This window comes from Episyrphus balteatus, chromosome 3 (assembly GCF_945859705.1).
Source record: "Episyrphus balteatus chromosome 3, idEpiBalt1.1, whole genome shotgun sequence".
In the NCBI taxonomy this organism is placed as follows: domain Eukaryota; kingdom Metazoa; phylum Arthropoda; class Insecta; order Diptera; family Syrphidae; genus Episyrphus; species Episyrphus balteatus.
Genome location: NC_079136.1, coordinates 5,863,257 through 5,887,555, shown reverse-complemented (window position 1 = coordinate 5,887,555; position 24,299 = coordinate 5,863,257). Strand labels below are relative to the sequence as shown.

The window sequence follows — 24,299 nt, the reverse complement described above, 5'->3', positions numbered from 1 at the left end:
TCTTAAAATTTTGTAAAAATTTACGTTTCTTGTTTCAAGTAAGCTGTATTTTTTAAAGCAAAATATTAATTTCTTGACTTTGTTTTTGTTGTTGAAAATAACCTAAAAAATAAGTTGCTGAAAAATTGTTTGAGTTTTGCCGTTCAAAAAGATGTGAACCTTTAATTTTTTTTAAAATCTACTCGAAACATTGCAGAACTTTATAGGATTATTTAGCTATAAAAATCACACTCAAAATTATTGATTTTATGGATGACTGTAATTGAATCGTCATAAATGTGTTCCTATTTTTTTGTTTATTTATTATTTTATGTTAAAGACATAACATAACAGTAATGGTTCTTAACCCTTTCGAACCCAAGCTATGAAAATCAATATTAAAAAATGTTTTTTCGGTATTATCGGGTCAAAAACATCACAACTAAGAAATATGAATAGCAAAAAGTTATTTTCCAAAATAATAAATAGCAAAACTAATGTGTTTTTCTCATGTTGCATGTAAGTAACATGCACTGCCTATGACCACCAAAAAAAGTCGGAGAACTGGGAAAATAACTTTTTATGAAACTATAATGTATGCTACTTATTCTAAGCAAAAAAACAAAACACTTTCTGCATTAACATTTTTTATATCTTTTTTTCAAAATTGTGACCATTATATAAAAAAAAATTTTTTTGGAAAAAAAAAAAATTTGAATTTCAGTCCCTTTCTCGATAAAAAAAATTAAAGGTATGATATTTGACTAACTTTTTGTAATAATCCAGTAACTAGGCATTATTATCTTTCAATTAAGCCATCGTTACCTAAAAAATTGTTTAATTTAATATTTTTTACAAATTTTTAAAAAAATGTTACATGAGAGAAGAGAAAGGGTTAAAAAATAATTCTTCAAATTTTCCAAATTATTCCTAATAAATTAAAAAAATTGCTTTTATTCTATTTAATTTTGGTATCAAAAACCTAAATCTGAGATTACTGCTTCATATACAGGGTGATTCAGGAGTATTGTGCCAAAAAGCTAGAGCGTGTAGGATCGAGACAAGAAAAAAACCCTATGAAAGGAGGGGCTCTATTCCCCCTCGTTTAGCGAGGAGGGGTTACACCTACAATAACGTGCTATACCTTTTATAAAAATTTTAAATAAATTCATTTTATTCCATAGTTTTTGAAAAATTAATTTTCAAAATCAAAATTTTGAAAAAAAAATTGTAGTTTCAGACTAATTTTTTTTCAAAATTTTATGCAATTAAGTAGTAATTAAGTTTTAAAAATTCTTTTATTTGTTTTTAAACAAAAACAGAAAACCAGATCCAAAAATATCTTGTTTTTATTTTATTTAATTTTATTTTATTTTATTTTATTTTATTTTATTTTATTTTATTTTATTTTATTTTATTTTATTTTATTTTATTTTATTTTATTTTATTTTATTTTATTTTATTTTATTTTATTTTATTTTATTTTATTTTATTTTATTTTATTTTATTTTATTTTATTTTATTTTATTTTATTTTATTTTATTTTATTTTATTTTATTTTATTTTATTTTATTTTATTTTATTTTATTTTATTTTATTTTATTTTATTTTATTTTATTTTATTTTATTTTATTTTATTTTATTTTATTTTATTTTATTTTATTTTATTTTATTTTATTTTATTTTATTTTATTTTATTTTATTTTATTTTATTTTATTTTATTTTATTTTATTTTATTTTATTTTATTTTATTTTATTTTATTTTATTTTATTTTATTTTATTTTATTTTATTTTATTTTATTTTATTTTATTTTATTTTATTTTATTTTATTTTATTTTATTTTATTTTATTTTATTTTATTTTATTTTATTTTATTTTATTTTATTTTATTTTATTTTATTTTATTTTATTTTATTTTATTTTATTTTATTTTATTTTATTTTATTTTATTTTATTTTATTTTATTTTATTTTATTTTATTTTATTTTATTTTATTTTATTTTATTTTATTTTATTTTATTTTATTTTATTTTATTTTATTTTATTTTATTTTATTTTATTTTATTTTATTTTATTTATTTTATTTTATTTTATTTTATTTTATTTTATTTTATTTTTTTTTTTAAGTTGGGGGGCTAGGAAGTTTTATTAACTGAAAAAAATTTATTAATGCTATATGGCCATAGGACACATTCTTTTAATGTTGGATTGAATGAAAATCAAAATAACTCGACAATGACCAGGACCACCCTAGAAAAAGTTGTAACCAAATAAAGATTTTTTTCTAAATGCCGGAGTTTTTAAATTTCATCAAACAAATTCAATGGCATGCTTATTTTGTTTTTTAAGTGTTTTTTAAGTTAGACTTGATAACCTTGCATTATCAATTTAAACACTCATTTCGACAAATAACCAAACGTTAAATCTCACAAAATTCAGTAAAAACAACATTCATATTATAATGAATTTTAAAAAATATAAAAAAAAGTAATAATTAGAATTATGTAATTACTAAATTTTTAGTCACTAAAGGCAACTTGTAAAGCTTTAAATCTAATTTGGGTCAAAATTCTCGTTCCAGATTTTAGTCGACGAACGGAAACAAATAAACCAATTTACCAAGAAAAATTAAATAAAACCACGAATTTAAAAATGTATCTCCTAGGCTGCCCTGTTCAAATGATGATTGGTTGAAACCACCTCCCATCTGGAACTGTCGGTCGTACTGATTTACCACTATTCAAAACCAAAGCAAACTCAAGAATAAAATAAATTATGAAAAATATATGTATTTGATTGTCATTTTTCATGTATAATAAATTCATAAGAAACTACGTCGTAAACTCTTAAGAGCTTAAAATATCTTCCAATCGATTATGATAATTTCTTAATTTCCTTAATTCACCAGTAACAATCTTCCATAAATAATATCAATTTCACAAAATTTTAATTTCCTTCAAACCATTTTGTTCCCCTTTACCACTCATAAAGACATATACATTTATAATTGAATGTTTTTTTTTTTTTGTCATGATTGATGATTGTCTTACAATTCTGTCATTAAATTATTCACGAAAGATAGTTAAAAATATTCTCGAATTTCAATTTGAAAGACCATTAATTTCTAACAAATTGCTTCCATAAGTTTTTGTAATGCCATTAAAAAATTTGTTGTCTTCGAAAGAATACACCACCATCCAACAAGTGTCAGATTTGGATGAATCTATCAAAGAGATGCTTCCTTTTGGCAAAAAAAAAAAAATAAATAAAAATGGCCTTGTAATTAGACTATAAGCCTGATGTAAAATGAAAAACGAAGTGGAAACTAAGGATTGTAGGTAGTATTATCTACCAACAAAAACAGCAACAACCAGTTTTTCACTTCATCATCGTATCCTCATTATTACGATCTGTTACCATACCAACAGTGGGATATATAGACGGTATAAAATGTAGTTAAATAAAAATTAAAAAAAAAAAAAATAAATAAGACAAACAAACGAACAGGGTTTGAGTTTGTCATCTTAGTCAAGGAAAATAAAATGACCACCATACACCTTATAAAAAAATATTGTCAATAATCGTGAAGTGAATTCATACATTTTTTTTGGTCACCCTTCAACATTCCTGTGAACTTTCGTGGTAAAAAAAAAATTGAGAGTATTTCTTCACGACGCGACGTGAAGTAGTTCACGTGCAAAATGTACGGGAATCTCTTTCACTCGTGAATTTACTCTTCTCACAAATTTTTTTTTGAAAAAGTATTTTATTTCAAAATTTACTGTTTATTGTGTTAGTAAAAAATCGTTATTTTAACAAAAATAAAAGTGAAATCTTTAATTAAAATATGTAGATACTAACATAGTTATTATTAAAATAATTTTTTTCAGTGTAGAAGGGAAAATAAATTTTTACTTGCGATAAAGGTAGGCTTAATAGAGGATTCGAAAAAAAAACGGGCTCGAGAAACTAATCAGTACGATGATGAGAAATGCCGAAAAAGTTTGACCAGAAAGAAATTCTGTCTGTCTGTATATAACTGGAGCTACAGCCTACACTAGCTATGCGATTTTCTTCAAACATGGTAAAACATGAAAAATCAATTTTTTGAAAACGAGTTGATGAATTTTATCGAAACTTTGCTTTTACGTGTTGAATAATATTTTCTTTAAAATTATATATACCAATTTTTTTTGTTGAAAAATGTTAGAAAACTCTAACGATTTTCAATTTTTTTTTAATTTCTTCTTATACAAGTAATCAAATGGAATACTTAGTTTTGTGTTCAAAAGATCACTTTAACAGTGTTTAATTAATTAAAAAAAACGGGTTGGGTTCGATATCCCGCTTTTTATATTCCCGTTTTTTTTAAATCCCGCTTTTAAAATCCCGTTTTTCAAAATCCCGTTTCTTATAATCCCGATTTTTAAAATTCCGTTTTTTATTATCCCGATTTTGCAATCAAAACTTAGTTGTTTTATTTAAAAAAATCGCACGATTTTTTAAAATAAATCAACCAAGTTTTGATTGCATAATCGGGATAGTAAAAAATTAAAACAAATTAAAAATGAGAGATTTTTCAAAAGAGATTTAACAAAAAAATATGACATATAAAAAAAATATATGAAAAAGTAAACAATGTAATATTAAAAAGAAATCAATTAACAAAATAATATTTACTTTAAAGTTTCCGAAGAAAAATTAAATCGTGATAATCTCATAGATTTATAATAACTTAAAATGATTACAACACCTTAAATTAAGTACACACTACACAATCAAAAGAAATTTTATTTAATTATATTTCAACTTTATGTTTTTTTACCGTTTCATAATGTTTTGTAGGTAGGGTAGGATGGTATAAGAGTGCGCGGTTGATAAGAGTGCGCAAGGCCATTTTCTACGGTTTGAAAGGGAATATAAGACTGAATGCACTTATTTTGGAAAGATCTAAATGAGTTTGATCTGCTGTCAAAATTTCATGCAAATGTGTTTGTAAACAGAGGTGCTAGTTAAGTTTAAGTTTTTTAGCACTTTTTTTTCCAATTTTTCTTACCAAACAAATTAAATTTTCCGCTTAACAACAAAAAATAAAAATAAACAAAGTATGGGACATTGAAAAGTCGACAAAAAGAAACATTTGAGGAACACGTAAGATTGGTCATAAAGTACATTGTGAAATACATATATATTCTTCGATTACATGTCTGAACGTGTAAGAGTGCGCACCATGATGATGTATAAGAGTGCGCGGGCTATTAGAGCAGTAAATGCTATCCAAGGTTTCAAAATAACTGGCATTTGTCCATATACCAGCAAACAGCAGCTAGAAAAAGCAATTCCAACCAAAAAGAAACCAAATACAAGATTTGCAAAAAACAAGCGAATGAAAGTAACTAGGAAGTATTGAAATTTTCTCGGAACCATTAATCGAAGACTAAATTGATTGTTCCTCATGCAAGGAGTGATGGGTTGAACAATACTCTGTTTATTTACAGATAGGCAGTTTTATTTGCGACTTTTGTGCGAACTTACACCTGTACGCAGCTGCGCACTCTTACAAACTAAGCCGCGCACTCTTACACAATAGTATGTATAACAGTGCGCAATTGACCTAACGTGGTATTTTGTTTATAACTTTTGAATTAATACTTTTTTGTTACCAGTTTTAAGTTTTTTTCGTTGCTTTGATTATAAACTAAGAACTATATATAAAAAAAGTAGTTAAATTCTTTTTGTTATTGTTTTATTTGGTGTTTTGTCTAAAATGCGCACTCTTATACCACCTTACCCTACATATTCTGTGGGCTTTACGACGCAAAAAATTAGTTTTACTAATTTTTTGTCCATTTCTTATGATTTTTTTTATTTATGCATTAAGCATGTATTTTGTAAAAAACGGGATTTTCGGGATTTGACGGGATTTTAAAATGCGGGATTTCAGAAGACGGGATTTAAAAAATCGGTATTTTAGTAGACGGGATTTTGAAACTTTTTTTTTCGGGATTTTCGAAAAACGGGATTTTAAAAAGCGGGATTCCGATACGCTCCCAAAAAAAAAACAGATGTTATTTTTTTTTATCATTACTTATTAAATTCCTTAAAAAAATCAAGTTATAAAGGACCCCGCACATTTTGTATGGGAAGTGGCCCTCGGTGAAATTGTCTGAAATTTTAGTAGGTATGTTGTTCTCTTGAAGTCCTTGATCCCGTTATTTTAAAAACTGTCCATTTTTCGTCTTTCTGCCCATATCGACTTTTGATCAAGGGCTTCAAGAGAATAACATACTAAAATTTCAGACAATTTCACCGAGGGCCACTTCCCATACAAAATGTGCGGGGTCCTTTATAACTTGATTTTTTTAAGGAATTTAATAAGTAATGATAAAAAAAAAATAACATCTGTTTTTTTTTTGGGAGCGTTCAATGAAAAGCTTTAACATAAGAGTTACTTTTACCATAAGAGCAAGTACGTGCGACCCAGTCGTGCACTTTATTTATTATTTTTTTTTTTTTTCAGTTAAAAAGTGAAACCAGTACAAACGGAAACGAATAAGGAATCAATAAATTCCATTTTAATGTTTCACAAAAAAATTATTTGGAACAACTGGTAATCAAAATCTTCTGAGAAATTTCATAAAAATGTTCCCTTTGACAAGAGACATATATAAAATGCAAGACTGGGTTGCATGAACTTGCTCTTATGTTAATATATTCTTAGAACAAAGTTTCAAAAAGATCATTGTTCCGTTTTTAAAAAATTGATTTTTCGAAAATAAAAAATTGGAATTTTTTTTTTTTTTCAACCAAAAGCTATTTTTTCTTGGAAAGTTTTTCTGAATTTTAACTTTGAGATTGCAAAAACGTTTGTGTAAATAAATTTTAAATAAAAAAGTTTACATAGTTTACAAGAAAATAAGAGACAAGAGACGTAAGCTTGACGCCAAGTAGTTTATTTCAGGACAAGCCTGCAGCAGTTTTGCTAAATAGTGAAAGCAAATTCTGACTTATTCAGAACATTTCTTTGTTTCGACGAATTTTTTAGTCAAGGTCGAATTCGAGCAGATTTCGTTCAGTTACATTCGATTCCTTTAATTTCTAACCAATCAAATTTTGATAAGTTAAATTTTTACAAAAAAATTAAGGGTTTCGGTTTTTCATGTACTAAAATCAAATTGGATTTTCTACGATAAATCAAAAATGATTTATAATATTTGATGACGATCAAGAGAAAATGGGCGGAAAACACGCCCCCTGAAAAAAAAAGTGCTCTGTACCCCGAATGAAAAATTTCAAATTTACGTTTTCTTTTCCCAATACTCATCACAGTGCTAAATTACAAGTTTTTACGATAACGTTCTCCATGATTTTGATGATCGGTCAGTCTCCGTTGGATACGGTTTTTTTCTGATTTTCTTCTTACTTCTTTCGAAGTTGTTGTAAATAAGTGTGTAGTGCCAAAGGTGCTAGAGAACTTGTCTGATTTGAACACGACCGTGACAATTGATAAAATGTTTAAAAGCTATGAGTGTCGGCCAAGCTTTTCGAGTCTGTACAAATTTAACACAGAGTCCAAAGTCAAAAACAAACAGAGAATTACTTACATTATAGTCTTTCAGTAAAAATGATTTCAGATACATAAATGCTTTAAAACAATTTGAAACACACAAAAAGGGCTTTAAAATCATATTGACTTTGGTGCGTTTTCATGCTTTGCATAATTCTCCCAATAACACTCATATAGTCTAGTAAACTCGCAGTTTAAATGTAGTTAATTTTTTGACTATCGTCAAATTTTTGGATTTTATTCCAAATTTTCCACACATCCGCCCCATAGTATAGCGCGTAGTGAATACAAAACCAAATAACAAGCTCCAAGGCTATGTATCACAGAGCCATAGCGAGCTTCAGAGCGTGCTATTTGCCTGTGACATTTTATCTTATCCTAGAGCGTTTTCTGTTCGTTGTTTTTTCTGGAATGAGATGGGCAGCAGCCGCGTGCGATAGGCACTATATACCCATGGCGTTTGGTGGTGGTTGGAGTATAGGGTGTCAGCGGCAGTGTTCTACAAGAGGGAATTTGTGTGCGCTAAATAAATCTGTCGTTCCCCATTTCCCATTGAACAATGTTAAAATATACACACAGGAAAAGATGGATGGAGGAGGATAAGTCAGTCGGGCGGCAACAATGACGTCGCACTCGTCCCTGATAACGTCCTGACAAAATACTGCTGCTGCTATGCTTTTGGGTGGAATGGAATGGGGATGGGAAGAGGATGTTAACTTCTTTACCTCATCGTACTCGTATTTACAGTTGATGCATGTGGAGGGTGTTTATGAGGGTGCCTATGGAGGATGTTGGTGTGTGCTATAGGAAAATAGTCCCAGCTTGACAGTGGGACTATTTATAAAATGACCTCGAAATTGAGGAAATAACAATGTTTGCCGGCAAGTCAATTGGAAAATGGTGTTAAGGGTTGTTACGATATTTAACTCTATTTCACTCTGCGAATGGAAGCGGATTTTCCTGTTTCGATCTTCAGGTGTTTTTTCTCTCTTCTGTTTTTTTTTTGCACCACTTCCACCGTTCATTCATTCATTCGTTTACCTTTACAGAAGAAGAAGAGGAAGCTCCAATGCAAAATAGGTACAACATACATTTAAACCAAAGCGACCGTAACGAAATGCTTGGCTGGCGCATCAACTCCATAGCTGCCAGATAGGAATTATTTCCGACGACTTGAGTCGAGTCTATGTAAAGAGGGAAGACTGAAATCATTCAGCGAACTTTCACACCTCCTCGAGCTTGCCTTCGAAAATCAACACGAAAGACGACTGCGACGTTCTTCGAGGAGTGCCAACATAGAGTCGAGCGCATCCAAGGCGGTAATTGGGAAACGTTGAAAGGCATTTAAATCAATAAATCAATTATTATCAAGTTTAGATTAAGGAACGGAATTTACTCAGCCATCAGCTTGAAGCCTCTTGTATAAAAGGGAAGAGTAGAGACATTGGAGATTGGAATAAGTTGTGTAGAGGTACCAGAGGGGTATGTACTTACCCTACATAGGTAGAAATTAAATTGACTTTAATGCTCTGATTGGGAACTTGTGATTTTCTCTCTTCGAGAGGATTTTTGTGTTATTGGGTTTACCTTTTTTTTTGGCTATAAGCAGATTTGTAAAATCAATTCAAGAACGAATAATTGCTATAAAATCAACTTTGTACAAGGTTGAAAAGAGTCTTGTTTCCTTCGGAATTTACAATTGCCACATGCAACAAATTTCTCTCTTTTCATATTATGTGGTCAATTTCAATGAATTTTATTAGAAAGATCGATCGGAATTTTCTATACGATTTGTACATTCAAATGTACTTTTTGGTTTTTGGTATATAGTTCCAGGATGTACATTTTATGTATATTTGTAGAATTGTACTTGAAAAGTTCCTTTAGGGTATTTATAAGAAATGGAATTTTGTATATATTTTCCTAAAATGGCATTGCTATTGTGGTTTTATGTGAAATGAATTGATTATAAATCTGACACTTGAGGCGATGAATCTTAATCTTAAATGTCACAGATTTAATAGGACACAATGTTGTTGTGTTTGTGTGTGTGTGTACCTTATTCATCAGTTTAGAAAGATAAACTAATCAATAATAAAATCAGAAAATTTTTGTGATTGCTGATGGGAAATGTTTTCCTCTTTTTTAATGACTTTTGTGTGTAACCAATGATTTGGGATGTTGAAATATGAAGAGATAACATTTTGTCAAATTTCAATGACAATTTCAATCTGTTGCTTTAAAATGGAATGCTTAAATTCCTGTACTTTTTATGGTTGTGTTATACTCTCGTGCGGACTAGGTCCTTAATTTTACCAAAATTGTAGTGATTTATCTTTTCAGTTTAAGTATTTTTTTTTGTAGGTACATTTTCGAAGAAGTTTTTTTTTGCCCACGTTCCGTTTAGTGGAATTTAGAAAACAAATAAAGACACTATTAGTTCGATAGGGGTAGTAGGTAGTATCCAAAGCTTGCAGCTAAAATCGAACTTTTAAATTGATGTTGCAGACTGAAATCATAACTTCTATTTCACCTAGAATCTAATCTTTTTTGGAAAAAAATATTTTACAGACCTGTAGTTTTATGTGCCTTGAATTTATTTCTATCATTTTATTTACTAAAATAAACGCTAGCATTACGAGGCTTTAAAACATCCAAATTGTAAAAAAAAACATTAGAAAAATATACTTTGATTTCTATAAAAAAAAATCATGTGTGCAATTCACACGTGGTTGAAGTGAAACCTTAAAAATCATTTAAAAAAAAATCAAAATCAAATATGACAACCTACAATAAATTTTATACCATCTGAAAGCTTATTTTTTCAGCTCAAAATATTTATATTGACCATTTCTTGTCTATACAACATCTACAAAAAGAGTTATAATTTTTTTAACCCAATTAGTTTTCATAAACAAAGCAAAACAATCAATCTCTTTTCTCTTCTAACACCATTAAATCCATTTTTTAAAAGACAACCTATAATTAATTTTATATCATTATTATTTCACCTTTCATATGACGCTTTAATCATATTTCTACCATGCCTACAAAAAAAGTTAGAATTTTTTAAAGCCAACCATGTCGAAATTTCAAACTGAGATCTACTGCTGGCTGGTCATCGGTAACAAAAATCTTCACAGGTGTTTTGAAGTATTTTTCAAGTTTTTCAATTAAAGATTATATCCTTGTAGAGCACATACCGTTATGTGTGATATATTAAATGAAAGGTAATATTATCAGCATGCGTATTAAAGTTAAATAAATTTGTTATGTGCTCTAGATCAAAATACATAACGTGTTTAGAAAAAGAACATCTTTTCACCGTTATCTCAGAATTTTGAATATGAAATTAATTGAAATTTTGCACAATCATAACTTATTTAAAACAAAAAAGTTATGATCAATTGATTTTTCGTGTCGCTTTTTCATTTCATCGTGTTTCAAATCACTACAATACTAATGTCGTTTTCGATTGGTTTCACTCAAGGATTCACTCATTCTGGAATCCAATAAAACAGTTTGAATCGCTATCACTCAATTCTGAAATTTTATATCTGTATTTGTTAATAAGCAAATAAAATTGTGAACTTTCAAACGTCAAACATTAAATAATTTTTTTTCCTTCAAACGAAATAATATAAATTAATATTCAAAAACGGTAATATTCAACAAATTAATAGGATAGATGGGTGGTAAAATATTTTAAATAAATATAATAATGCTTTTATTTGTTTGAAAGTAAATTAAAAAAATAATTTCAGAAAACAAAACAAAAGAAACTGATTGAGTGATTATTTTGACTTTTGAATATTAATGTATTAGTGCTGCTTGACTGGATTCTGATTTTGAATCGAGAAGAGAATTTCTCTTCTGAGAAGAGTTTTTTCTGTCATTTTCGTGCGAATAAAACAGTTTCAGAAGGCTTCTGAATGATTCCGGACGCTTCCGGAGAGCCAATCGAAAACGACATAATAGTCTAAGAGCCAGGAGCAGATTTCTTGCGTGAGAGGTAACCGATTCATATGAATGTCAGAGGTAGCGTGGGTCATGGTGATGACGAATACCTTAGTCTGCCTGCATTTATTTGGGCCGTTGTCGAGAAAAAGCGCATTAAAAGTACCATTTTTCTGAAAATCGATTTAGTGAGGGTAACCACTTAAAATTTATTGATAACCAACGCCACATACTCACTGATAACAAATATACCAATGGCAGTCATTTTAAGTGTGGCCAAAGCCCCGGCAGACTGTCCCGAAAATGCGTTTTTTTTTTGGCGTTTTTAGACTTTGGGGTAACCACCTAAAATTAATCGCATCCTGTAGCGGTGGACTCCCTGATAACAAAAATACCCATGGCAGACATTTTGAGTGTGGCCAAACCCTCGGCAGACGGTTTTGAAAATGCAGTTTTTCTGAACATTGATTTATTTAGGGTAACCACTTGAAATTAGTCGCATCCTGTAGCGGTGGACTCCCTGATAACAAAAATACCCATGGCAGACATTTTGAGTGTGGCCAAACCCTCGGCAGACGGTTTTGAAAATGCAGTTTTTCTGAAAATTGATTTATTTAGGGTAACCACTTGAAATTAGTCGCATCCTGTAGCGGTGGACTCCCTGATAACAAAAATACCCATGGCAGACATTTTGAGTGTGGCCAAACCCTCGGCAGACGGTTTTGAAAATGCAGTTTTTCTGAAAATTGATTTATTTAGGGTAACCACTTAAAACTAGTCGCATCCTGTAGCGGTGGACTCCCTGATGACAAAAATACCCATGGCAGACATTTTAAGTGCGGCCAAACCCCCGGCAGACGCTCCCGAAAATGCAGTTTTTCTGAAAATTTATTTATTTTACTTTTTCACATAACTCGCGTATTATTGGATCTAGCAGAAACAATTGTATAGCAATCTTAAAGATAATTGAATTTCCTACACAATATGTTAAATAAGTTTTTTCGATTAAACCTTCGGTTTAAGAGTTAGGGTGGTTTTTTTGAAGCAAGTCAAAGGGTGATTTTCTTATTTTCGTCATATCTCTTTTATTTGAGCTTTTTTAAAAATTAATTTGAAGTAAAAGTTGTAGATCTTTTTATTACCTTCATTTATTACATTAACGGTTTTTCGATTTGACAGACCGTTTTCGATCTGTAGGAAAAAAACTTCAAAAAGTTTGCAATTTTTTATATAGCTTTTTCCTATATAAAAAATTGCAATCTTTTTACCCCTCCCCGCCTAAAACTATACAATTTTTTTCTTGCCTGAGTGCAACCTACACGCCTAGGTTTTTTGTTACATTTATTGCAAATTACCCTGTACTATGTAGAACCTTTTTCCTATATAAAAAATTGCAAACTTTTTGAAGTTTTTTTCCTACAGATCGAAAACGGTCTGTCAAATCGAAAAACCGTTAATGTAATAAATGAAGGTAATAAAAAGATCTACAACTTTTACTTCAAATTAATTTTTAAAAAAGCTCAAATAAAAGAGATATGACGAAAATAAGAAAATCACCCTTTGACTTGCTTCAAAAAAACCACCCTAACTCTTAAACCGAAGGTTTAATCGAAAAAACTTATTTAACATATTGTGTAGGAAATTCAATTATCTTTAAGATTGCTATACAATTGTTTCTGCTAGATCCAATCATACGCGAGTTATGTGAAAAAGTAAAATAAATAAATTTTCAGAAAAACTGCATTTTCGGGAGCGTCTGCCGGGGGTTTGGCCGCACTTAAAATGTCTGCCATGGGTATTTTTGTCATCAGGGAGTCCACCGCTACAGGATGCGACTAGTTTTAAGTGGTTACCCTAAATAAATCAATTTTCAGAAAAACTGCATTTTCAAAACCGTCTGCCGAGGGTTTGGCCACACTCAAAATGTCTGCCATTGGTATATTTGTTATCAGTGAGTATGTGGCGTTGGTTATCAATAAATTTTAAGTGGTTACCCTCACTAAATCGATTTTCAGAAAAATGGTACCTTTGATGCGCTTTTTCTCGACAACGCAACGGCCCAAATAAATGCAGGCAGACTAAGGTATTCGTCATCACCATGACCCACGCTACCTCTGACATTCATATGAATCGGTTACCTCTCACGCAAGAAATCTGCTCCCGGCTCTCGGTCTATAAAGAAGTTATCACTTCAAAAAAATGGACTTGGCCCACTATTATTCTTTTTGAATCGTCAGCACTGACAGGAATGCAGGAGTTGGCTAAGGTGCTATTGTTTTTTTTTCATTTTTTAGAATTTTCAAATGACGCTTGTCCATAATAAAAAATGGTTTTTATGGAATTGAGGCGAAAAATTAAACCGAAATCTATGAAAACGAGTTCTAAATAGGTGTCACTGTCAACCATAAACCAATTTTTGGAGATTCAAAATGTAAAAAAATGGACACCGTCAAAAAGACACAGAAACTTTTTTCATTTGTATGATATAAAAAATGATTAGCATTCCACGAATCAAAAAACATCAATATCATTTTTAAAGTCAGTAGATGAGTTGATTTTTTTGGAAAGCAATCTAACTCTGCGAACTACAGTTTTTTTTTACTAACGCTTCTTCGCTGTCTTAACAATTTTATTTAAATTTTTGCTATACAATGCCGGTCAATAGAAAAGGTTCTAATTGTTAAGAGCAAAGAAGAGCTTTTCTTTTTGTCTTTTCCCCATTTATAAATCAGAAAGAGGTACATATGTAAGTGGAAAACTATTATAAGGTACAACTTTTTTGAAATCTTTCTAAAAAAGACTTATTTGGGTGGGTCGATAAAATAGGTTTAACTATTTTAAAGGGTGTTTGAATTCAAAGTTACATAGATCTGTGGGTAAATTTTTTAGTGGAGCAAAATTTGGTTTATTTAAACATATATTAGATACCTATTTGGGGAAAATCACTGCAGAAATGGCTTCTTAAGAGTTAAACGATTTATTCGGACATCTTAGCCGAAAGTTTCTGCGTCAGGACAGTTTTAGTAAATACCGGACCTTAAACTTATGGACAAAGGTTGGGATAACGATTTTAAAATTAAAATAACTGAAACTTAATAACTTAACTTAAATAATTACCTAATAGAATTTTTTTGAGATTGTCGAAATTAAAAGTTTTTATCCTACAAAAATATCAATAGAAATTTTGATAATATTAGGTACCTCTTAGGTTCATCAGAACTTTTGTTGTATTTGAAATATAATAAGCTTTTGTTTTTTTTCGCAAAACGCTTACATTTCGAAGACCAACAAAATGCAAGATTCATACCTTTTCTTTCACTTGAGAAATAGAAACCCCTACATTTTTAATTTGAATATTCCACCCTCTTCTTGGAAGGCAACAAAAGATATGATCTGTAAGTATTTCCATGAAAATCCACAACGTAACAGTATAAAGATTATAATCATCTTAGCAAAACACCATCAAAAAACATCTTAAGTGGTAATGCTGCCACAAAGACTCTATCTTCGATCTCAATCCCTTAAAATATTCAGCACATTTCGATATCCAACAAAAATAAACGACCCCTTTTCTGTTTTTCTTTTTTTATCAGTTACACAAAGGATAACAAATAAAATCAATAGCTTGAAAATAAATCCACAAAAAGGGCCATTTTGGCATATCTTCTTTAGTTCAATATCTTTTCAACCACTTCAAAAACCATTGTAAACATAAACCGACCATCTTTTATTTCAACCCTTAAATGATATGAACATCACTCAATCATGATAATTGTACAAGAATATTATTCCTAACAACTTTAAACAACATAAACAAAAAGTACTAAAACAATGTTAATTAAATTGCATACACAACAAATTCTTCAATTTCCTTATATTTCACTAAAAGACGAACAATATTACCACTTCAGAAATTAAAACCCATAACAATGTGCTAAGAGTGTTGTAAAAAGTAGCTAGCTACTCTTCTTCAAACAATAGTAATTATGAACCAATTAATATGGCATTCAAAATATTTTAACGACAACACAAGCTGGCAGAGAAAGAGCTATTTCTAGAAAATTACGTATACGCACGAGTGACCCAACTCCAATCATAAAATGTATTGTCTGGCCTGGAATATAAAATACAAAAAAAATAAGGTTGGACAAACCTAACCTATATAAGCTATGAGTTAAGAATGAAAAGAAGGAAAAATAAAAATAAAATATTATGTTTAGAAAAGAAAACCAAGAAAAAATGAAAGGGAAGACCCTCTCACTTTCTTTCTCCATTCAAACCGGGGATACTTAACAAATTAATTTTTAACAATCCATTGCCCCGATTTCATTCATGCATGCAACCTAAGAGGAAGGATCTTTATTTTCTGCTTTGTATCATCCATTTCCAACCAAAAAAAAAAAAAAAATTCATAAAAAATCTCATTTTCTAAACATTATTTTCTCCGCACCCCACCTCGCCTAATCTCTTGGCCCCGATGAACGACGAGGATGAAGCACCCTACGGTATAATGGTCCTCCTATGTGGATAGATAAAGAACGCCCTTGGCTCGGGATAACCATGAAAGTCATATTTCCAAAACTGTATTGTACCCAGCTAAAAGCTCATAATTTTTGCTCTACTCTATCGGAAAGGATATGAAGAAGGACTACAAAGTACAAAGATTTGTTTGCTGTGAAGTGAATACCTACGTGTTGTTGTGTTATGAAAAAGTGAATTTTTGTTGTGTTTTTTCTTGTTTTTCTTTGTGTGAGGTTGCCAGGTTAATGAAAAATTTAAAACAAAAAATTTTATAGAAACTGAGTTTTTTAACAGTATTTGGTCTTCATTCGCTCTGACTTTTTGTTCGTGGTGAAACTTGAGTGCTTGAATACATTTTTGAAACAAACTTAATTTGCAAACCACACGTAATTACAGACTTAAGGAATTATGTATCGTAAGTAAATCATGTAATATCTGGAGTTCCTCAAGGAAGCCTAATTGGTCCACTTCTTTTTATTGATTTTTCTTTAATGTTTTTTTTTTAACTTTTCTTACCAATCTCACTATCCTTCTTCATAAAATCTCAAATTATATTTAAACAGATGTAAAAATAATTTTTAAACTGGCAACTCTGAATTTTAAATCCCAAATAATGTTGGGTATATGGTCCATAAGTAAGTGACGAAAAAAAAACGAAACGTATATAATTTCATAGAAATATGTATGTTAGCAAAGAGTGAAGAATGAATCTGCAATTAACTGATGAAAATCTCTCTCAACATGATAATTTAAAGAAAGATAGTAAGAACCCATTATAAAGGATTTACCTTTTTTAGAAGTTTTGAAAGTCTTTTGCAAGGTTTTGTCATGACAAACTGCTTTGGTTAGCTTTTAGGTTTCCGAATAGAAGCAAAAAAAGGATTTTCTACTGAATTTATCATCTTTTAACGTGTATACACGCATGGTTCATGTGTATGATGTACCGTAATAATTGGATTAATTTAAAGATGAGTGATAGTCCTTTTTGAGAGGAATACGAGTTGGCAAAGAATTGATTGATAAGGTAAGAAATTATGATTAAAAGTTCGTCCTCACAATGTCATTTCTGATATAAAAAAAATCTGAAAATCTGATATTGCACATCAGGACATTTTATGTGAGCCAGGAATTTCATTAAATTGTTTTTGGAAATATGAAGTACTCATATACTCGAACGGATGAAAGAATTTTTTTATGAAATAAATATAATGTTTCTTGGAATGTGCAAGATAAGATTTTCTTAACATTTAAAATAAAATATTGTAAGTTAGTTGAACTGAATCTAGAATTTGTGTATGCTTAGTGTGGGAAAAGAAAATACTTCGAATATTTCACAAAAAAAAAAAACGAACATTAAAAAAAGAAACTTCAGTGTATTTTATGTCCTTTTTAGCATTTAGTAAACAATTAATTGATTTTTTTTATGAATTACTTGTAACCATGAAAAATTCTCATTTTGCATATAAATTAGGTGAAATCACTAAAATCTATTAAAAATTGACGAGGCACTCTTAAATAAATTAATGTTGAGAAAAAATGTTTTTTGGGGATATAAGATTTAACATTACTTTTCAATGAAGAATCCAAAGAGATTGAAATCAAGACAATGTGAAAACCATTTTAAAATCACAGGGTTCTGCAAATCCATTTGTCTGTCTGTCTGTTTGTTTGTTTATATAAGGAGCTGACCAAAATTTTTTTCAAACTTGTTATAAAGCGTTTATTTGGAGTGTCCACAGTAAGTCTTTTTTACTTGCGATATAGGGCAAGTTTAGGATTCGTAAAAAAAATCGAACTCGAGATAACAATTTTACATGACATTACGATGATGGAGAATGCCAAAAAAGTGGGTCCGGCAATTCTGTCTGTCTGTCTGTCTGTGTGTCTGTCTCTATCTGGAGCTGCAGCCTAAACGAGTGAAGTGATTTTCTTCAAACTTGGTGGTTAGCAGTTTTTGGTGATTCCCTAGAGGGGAAATTGAAATTTTTTTTTTATGACCAAAACTAACGGTACCTGCCATATAACGGAAATAGAAAAGTTAATTTTTTTCAAAAACGGCTCTAACGATTTTGATTAAAATTTTTGTGTGTAGTACTACACATAATAGCCAACTTTTTAAATAAAAAAAATATTTTTTGTACCGTTATTAACGGTACCTGTCATAGAACGGTTTTTATCGTTTCTGAATATCTCGTACAACATTAACCCGATTTAAATGAAAATTTTTATACAAAAGTGTGTAAGTAAAGATAATATTAAAATTTTAGAAAATTTAAAAAAAACGCATTTTTGTTTTTTTTTTAAATATTTCAAAATTTTTTTTTGAAAAATCAATTTTTTGAAAACGAATCAATGAAAAATTTTGAAATTTAGTTTTTATGTGTAAATTAATTATTTCTTCAAAATGGCATACCAACTTTTGTTTTGAAAAATGTTAAAAAATTTTTATATATAAAAAATAATTTTTTTAAAAAACGGCTCCTACAATTTTCGAAAATTTTTTTCTAAAAATACCTTTTTATACAAGAAATAAAATGGCATATTTTTTATTTTTTTTAAGATAATTTAAAACGGAGTTTAATTAATTATAAAAACAGATTTAATTTTTTTATACTACTTATGAAATTTCTTCAAAATATCAAATTTTAAATTTCTTGAATGAAAAGCTTTAACATTATAGTTACTTTAAGCATAAGAGCAAGTACGTGCGACCCCAGTCGTGCAATTTATTTCTTTTTGCAAAGCCAAAAAATTAGTACTTGCCATATTACATTTTTTGGAAAAGTTAAAAAATAACTAAAAAAAAAATAATTTCTACCTTAAAAAAAATTGAGATGAGTTCTGCACTTATTTTTGTATTTTTACCTTCGAACAATAATAGTTTTATTTTTCAGTTTAGCGGATTTTATTTAGAAAAAAATTAAAATTTAAGCAACTTTGTGGGATCCAGCCGTGAGTTTAATTTCTTTATCTTAGATAAAGAATTTTTATCTAAAAATATAAAAATGATAAAATGATGAGAAATACCTAATTTTATCTGTAAGATTTATATTTTAATCGGTTCAGCCTTTAACGCGAGCATAGCAAATTAGCATAAGTAAATTATCGAAAAAAATGTCAATTCTGTTATCCACATTTTTGTAGGAAAACTAAAAACGCGGCTTTGTTGAAATTACTCAAAACATTAATAACAGTCGTATTTATTAGATTTTTGCCTACTACTTTACTTTAGTATACACTACTACTATAGTGTATACATAACTTTTTTCAAATTCTTGGAAATATGCTTTATTTAATAAAAAATAATAATAATAATATTCGCGGTTAAGACAATCTACTCTTTTGTATAAGTTTGACAGCTACATATAAGACAACAATGAACAAGGTTTTTGATCACATTTTCCAAATTTAAACAGTTGTATAAAGTTATACAAAGTTTATAAATAAGGGGGTAAGTAAATCAAATTTCATCAAAATCGTTACATCCGTTTTAGCCCTTTCGAGCCCAAGCTATGAAAATCAATATTAAAAAATGTTTTTTTAGTTTTATCGTATCAAAAACATCATAACTAAGAAATATGAATAGCAAAAAGTTTTTTTCCAAAATAATAAATAACAAAACTAATGTGTTACTCTCATGTTACATGTAAGTACATAACATGCACTGAATATGACCACCAAAAAAAGTCGGACAACTGAGAAAATAACTTTTTATAGAACAATAATAGGTATATTCTACTTCTTCCAAGGAAAAAAGCAAAACACTTTCTGGATTAAATTTTTTATATCTTTTTTTTTCAAAATTATGACCATATAAAAATGTGAAATTCAGTTCCTTTTTCGATGAAAAAAAATTAAAGGTATGATATTTGACTAAATTTTTGTAATAATCCATCATTTCAATTGAGCGCCATCGAAACCTAAAAAAATATTTAATGGAATATTTTTTACGAATTTTTAAAAATATGTTACATGAGAGTAACGATTGGTCCAAAAGGGTTAGAAAAAAATGTAATGACTCGAAAAGTTTGTATAGGAGGTAGGTACAAGACCTAAGCGAGATATTAATAAATAAAAAAAAAAAATTTGAAAATCAAAAATTTTAAATCCGTCACCCGTTGGGGCTGTGGCTCAGTGTGATGCAGGCGCATAGACGAAACGATAAATATAAATAAACAATACAAAATATAAATTTCAAAATTTTTCTAAAAGACCACCAAAATTGATCAAAACAAAACACATTAATATTTTTAGTGCAGCAATGCATATAACTATTTGTCTATTAATTTGGGTTAAGAAAAACCAGACAAAATATTTTTTACGTACGACCGAAATTTTTGAAAAGAGAAATCATACAAATCAAGCATTGTCAAACAATTTTATTTTTTAACAGTAAAATAACCATCAAATGCATGAGACTTTTAACATAGGTATACACTATACAGTCTTTCTCTCATTTAAATTAATAGTCTATTTAATAGACCCGAGCTCCAGAGCAAAAATAGAACAAATTCGTTCAAGACTTTTTATTGGCGATTATGATTCCTTGGCATACAAGAATACTCCAGCCAAAAGTGCTACTAAATCCGTTAGTGCATTTCTGAGAAAACGGCAACACTGGTCGGTTTTCAGTTTTTTTGATTTAACTCGAAAACCAAGCCTGACTTTGAAATGGTTCAAAGACACTTTTCATAGCAAATTAAATTTTCTGTCAAGTTAAGATGGTTAATAAATTTTAAAAATTATTTTTGACTAAAATTCTAACCTAAAATCAAAGAAAAAAAAGTTAAAAAATTGACAATTTTATTTTTTCTTACTAAATCAAGGGGCATTTTGTGTATGTAGCCGGGACGTCCAAACTTTGTACTAATGAAATAAAGTAGAGGTAAAATCCTTTGATAATATGCAATTTTAATTTTTTTTTGTCAAGAAACAACTTAAATGTACCTATTCAAAAATTAGCACTTTTTCTAAATTTCTGACTTTTTTAGTTAAAAGCAAGTTTTTAAAACTCGATAAAATCGTATTAATTGGTAACTTTTTGACTTTTAAAGTAAACATACTTCGAAGGATTGATTTAATTTAAACTAAATATGGCAAACAAAAAAATTTATTTGCATCCTTATGGCCTTTTGTGCAATTTTGTGTATGTGCATTTTTATAAATACGGGTTGAATGGATGGACGGAGAGCCATTAGCTTTGGTCTATTGCATAGAAGAACATTTAATACCAACTCTTTTACTGTTTTCAATGGCCTGAAAAACAATTCTTGAAAAATCTGCGACCAACGAAAAGTTTCTCTTGAAAAACGAAAACAATACTCTAATGAGTTTAAAACTCATACTCTAATGAGTTTAAGCGCTCTTCGGCTATGAACTGATAGTGTATAAAAAAAAAAACAAAATAGCTCAGGCAAATTAGTAAATCCAATTGCACTTTTCGCGGGATAAATTTTTTTCATGGAACGTGTTTAGGTGAATGTCCTTATAGTAAAAGTGAATTTTTTGGGATGATAAGATATCGGGAACAGCCGCCATCTTGGAAAAGAGGTCGGTGCCGTTTTTATTTTATAACTCCATTTTTACTCATTTAAACCAAAAATGTCCAAGGATAGACTTATTATAAATTAAATTATCTAAAAAATGATATACAAATGAATTCCGTGAACTGGTTAAATTCAATTTTATAGTCGGTCAAAGTCCAGGTTCTTCTCGCAAGGTTAAGACAATATGACATTTTTCCAAATATCTGAAGAACTTTTTATTTGTTTGGGATTTTCTTAAAGAATGAATTATAGCACTTTTAATTATCGATGAAATGAACCCTTTATTGTTTTTGTAACCATCACATTGCAGAAGCAACCAAACGTCGAAGTCATGATATACGATTTTTTAACTGAACATTTCAATAGTTCAAATAAACAATCAAAAATTAAACACAATAGTCTCGAAAACATAACGGCTTACACGCCTCATATCTTGAGTTATACTTATCGTAATGCTGAGATTGAGGTGTTCATGTTTAGGAAAAATGACAGGGCATCAGTTCTTATATTTAGAATTATAAATAATGTCACTTTAGCTTATTCACATTAATTGGAAAATTCACTTCATTTAAAACCTTGAAAACCATATAAAGGTTAACATTAAAGATTTCAAACTTTGAATTCAATATTTAGACGAATATAGTTAAAAAACTGTTTACTTATATTTTGGTTATGCCTCCATTTCAAAAATTTGCTCGATCTAATAGAAGAAAACTTGTTATTTTCTCACTTTTGACTAGTAGAATGTGAACTTCGACGTTAGGTGGCTCATACATTATGTTGGTTACAGTTACGAGAAAGGGCTCATTTTATAGATATTTAAAAGTGCTATAATTCATTCTTTAAGAAAATCCCAAACAAAAAAAAAGTTCTTCGGATATTTGAAAAAATGTCATATTGTCTTAACCTTGCGAGAAGAACCTGGACTTTGACCGACTATAAAATTGAATTTAACTAGTTCACGGAATTCATTTGTATATCATTTTTTAGATAATTTAATTTATAATAAGTCTATCCTTGGACATTTTTGGTTTAAATGAGTAAAAATGGAGTTATAAAATAAAAACGGCACCGACCTCTTTTCCAAGATGGCGGCTGTTTCCGATATCTTATCATCCCAAAAAATTCACTTTTACTATTAGGACATTCACCTAAACACGTTCCATGAAAAAAATTTATCCCGCGAAAAGTGCAATTGGGTTTACTAATTTGCCTGAGCTATTTTGTTTCAAACTCATTAGAGTATTGTTTTCGTTTTTCAAGAGAAACTTTTCGTTGGTCGCAGATTTTTCAAGAATTGTTTTTCAGGCCATTGAAAACAGTAAAAGAGTTGGTATTAAATGTTCTTCTATGCAATAGACCAAAGCTAATGGCTCTCCGCCCATCCATTCAACCCGTAGGTATTTATAAAAATGCACATACACAAAATTGCACAAAAGGCCATAAGGATGCAAATAAATTTTTTTGTTTGCCATATTTAGTTTATATTAAATCAATCCTTCGAAGTATGTTTACTTTAAAAGTCAAAAAGTTACCAATTAATACGATTTTATCGAGTTTTAAAAACTTGCTTTTAACTAAAAAAGTCAGAAATTTAGAAAAAGTGCTAATTTTTGAATAGGTACATTTAAGTTGTTTCTTGACAAAAAAAAATTAAAATTGCATATTATCAAAGGATTTTACCTCTACTTTATTTCATTAGTACAAAGTTTGGACGTCCCGGCTACATACACAAAATGCCCCTTGATTTAGTAAGAAAAAATAAAATTGTCAATTTTTTAACTTTTTTTTCTTTGATTTTAGGTTAGAATTTTAGTCAAAAATAATTTTTAAAATTTATTAACCATCTTAACTTGACAGAAAATTTAATTTGCTATGAAAAGTGTCTTTGAACCATTTCAAAGTCAGGCTTGGTTTTCGAGTTAAATCAAAAAAACTGAAAACCGACCAGTGTTGCCGTTTTCTCAGAAATGCACCAACGGATTTAGTAGCACTTTTGGCTGGAGTATTCTTGTATGGCAAGGAATCATAATCAGCAATAAAAACTCTTGAACGAATTTGTTCCATCCAAAAGGGTCTATTCAATAGACTATAAATTCTGTCTCAGAAAGGAAATTTTTTGATCAAAATTTTGAACCAAATTTTTTGTCAGCTAACCATTATGAATCCAATATAGTTTTAAAAGACTTATATAAATAACAAATATGTGCATTACATACCTCTTAATGTTTAGCTCGTGGAACTAAGAGAATTCACATTTCCCAATTCAAAGTTATTTTTGAAAAATGTTTTTTAAATATCCAGACCTGTCCTGTCTATTCTGTCCGAAATAATCTAGTAAAATCAAAATTAAATCTTTTCTTGAAGTAAACTGCAGATATCTATGATATTCATAGTTTTTTTAACTGGTGCTGTGGCTACGTTTTATACTATAAACCGATACAAAAAATTAATGAAGTAAACATAAACAAAATTCTAAACTGATATCTATGACACTCCTGAATCGATATTTATTTATTTCTTTCAAAAAATATAAATATTTTCACTATTTTCAAAGTAAATTAAAACACAGTATGGATAGATTGCGGTAGATCCAAAAGAAATAGTTGTATAGAGCTTGATTTAAGAATTTAAAGGTTTTAGTTTTGAATTTATTTTCTGTAAAATAATCTTCTTGAAAAATTATCTGCTTATTTGATTACTTACCAAAATAATTTGTTATTCTT

General features: G+C 29.1%; 1 protein-coding gene across 2 annotated transcripts in view; it reads right to left on the bottom strand.

The window, feature by feature from the left end:
- The window catches only part of LOC129914004 (muscarinic acetylcholine receptor gar-2), a 69,501-nt gene extending 45,681 nt beyond the window's left edge, over nt 1-23,820 (bottom strand). For both annotated transcript variants that reach the window (XM_055993027.1, XM_055993026.1), the window contains exon 1: nt 23,793-23,820. The gene's annotated coding sequence lies outside the window, so the exon portion shown is untranslated. The remainder of the gene's footprint in view (nt 1-23,792) is intronic.
- Between the last annotated feature and the right edge of the window lie 479 nt (nt 23,821-24,299).